Here is a 2,360-nt window from a genome sequence, read left to right on the forward strand (position 1 = left end):
TGTAAAGGGGACGGGAAGCAGCTAACTGACCAATTTATAATCAATATTTAATTTTGTTTTTAAGTAAAAATTAACTGCTGTTTGCCATCGAAGAATGAAAAAAGTTGAGAGTAACAGAGCTCCATCACTACTTATTTATATCAAAACATATTTTCCCCTCATTTTAAATTGTAAAACAAATATAATGTTTCATATAATTGAAAATAAAGGGTACTTAATATTATATCAGAATTATAATCAACGTTTTATGTTTTTATTTTTGCTAAATTCCATTCCACAAACGACCTATCTTGTGGTAGACTTTCTTTCCTCCCAACTTCCTTCGCCAGCTGCACTTTCAAGATGCCCGAACAAAAAACATTCGGGGCAGGACTTAGTCCATCTCCATCATCTCCGGATCCCGAAAATCCGAGTCTCCTCACCAAAAAGTTAGGTCTCGATCTCGTTTAAGGCAGGAAACTGCAAGCAATCCAACTAAAAACTCGAACACCACGCTTGCTTCTACTAGCCCCTAAGCAATCACCTCTACATTATCGAATTATATCCTATCGAAAAATTCTATTTTATCTATATCGGCTGAGGGTCGGACGAATGCTTTACTCGACACCGTAATGGAAAGTATTCGTGATTATTGGGGTTATTGACACGACTTGCGAATCAATAACCAGGTCATCTAAATGGGATAGTAGAGAGATTTCATACCCTAGACCTAGCTGATACACATTTTCAAATATCCTATGCGTGGGTAGTTTTAAAACCGAACAAGGGGCACCTAGGGCGCTCGAGACCATTTTTGGTTTGATCTTACTGGGGCCAATTAACGATAGTTCACACAACGAAGGTCCATAATGTAGTACTATGCTACGAGTTCTCGCGACTTTAGACTAAATTCTGTGAAACAGAGCAAGTCGCGATCGTTATAAAATCAGATCCTTTGCTCAATGTGAAGAGCATTTTGCGAATTCCCATTCACGTGATGAAGTCGGTAACTTCACCAAGAAAGCGGTTTAGCGGTCACTGTTTAGCGGTAACCCGCCGGTACTGAGTGATTTCAGACACGGAGCCCTCTGCCACATTAAAACATAAAAAGGAAATTTGATTTGGTGGCCATAAATCCAGGAAAAGGGGGACTAGATAAGCTCTTGGGAAGATTTTCATCGATTAATCGTGATAAGGAGCGTAGACGCCCCGACTCCATCCTGATAATATCATCCATTACCCTCTGGTAAGCTGCTACTCCATTGGTAGCACCAAACGGAGTTCTTAGGAACTCGTATAACTGTTTTTTTTTGCGTGAAAAGCTGTAAAGGGCTTTTCTTTCGATTTGACGAGAACATCATGGTAAGGATTAATAGGTTAATACTACTGAATGATTATTGGGAGACATTGTGTACTATACGTGGAAGAGAGTACGTTTCTCGGATTGCTAACTGGTTTATAATATGAGAGAAGCCGATCCGATCACCTTTATCTTTTCATGATTGCTGTGCAACGTAAAGGCGGATCCACATGTTGGCCGTCCGTCACGAATCGGAGGCTTGAACAAATGCTCGGTAAACAAAGAGCGGACCATCCACATGTCAGTGTTATTCAGAGAGGCAAGCATGGCGGACGTACAAGTGGTTTCAGCCACTGCACTGGAATTATATTATTTTTATTACAAAAAAAAGAAAATGAAAGGAAATTAAATATAAATAAATAAGATTAAATATAAAACGTATTATAAAAAGTACCAACAAACACTTTTAACCTCCTAACAGCTCTCAGTTGCAACTAGACAGAGAACAATGGTGAAGATGCTACACGAGCGCTCTCACGAACCCGTTAGATCAGTGTCCGAAAAACCGACTCTCGACGGATCGGCAACGAGCTTAGGCCAACTCGTACAAGCCACCCATCCCATGCTCGTGCATGTCTGAGTTCGCCATGGCTTGGCCAACATGTAGAGGCCCCTTAACGAGTGCTTGTGTCCTCCAAGGTGAATGGCTGGGTTGAATTATATCTTTTAACAGCATGCGGTCCGTTTCAGTTTGAATGAACTCAAAATTTTCAGAGAAATAAGAAGATTGCTCTTGACTTGGTGACAACTGGCTTTCATCCTTCAATGAGTGGTGAAAAGAAGGATACTGGAACTATAGTAGCGAATGTCAAGCTATAAATTTTAAGTCAAGTAAATACAAAACTTGTACAAATGTTTGGCAAACAAAGGAAGCAACAAACGTCGGTATTCAGACGTTTGTTTTTTTCGGCTTTTACATTCAATTTACCGTTTTAATTATAAAAAGGAAGGAAGGAGAAATGAAAGGAAATGTAAATATCAGCAATGTAAGTTGTAGATGACAAAAATCATATAAGTATAT

Source organism: Halyomorpha halys, unplaced genomic scaffold (genome assembly GCF_000696795.3).
Source record: "Halyomorpha halys isolate HHAL.00 unplaced genomic scaffold, Hhal_1.1 Scaffold1523.1, whole genome shotgun sequence".
NCBI lineage: Eukaryota > Metazoa > Arthropoda > Insecta > Hemiptera > Pentatomidae > Halyomorpha > Halyomorpha halys.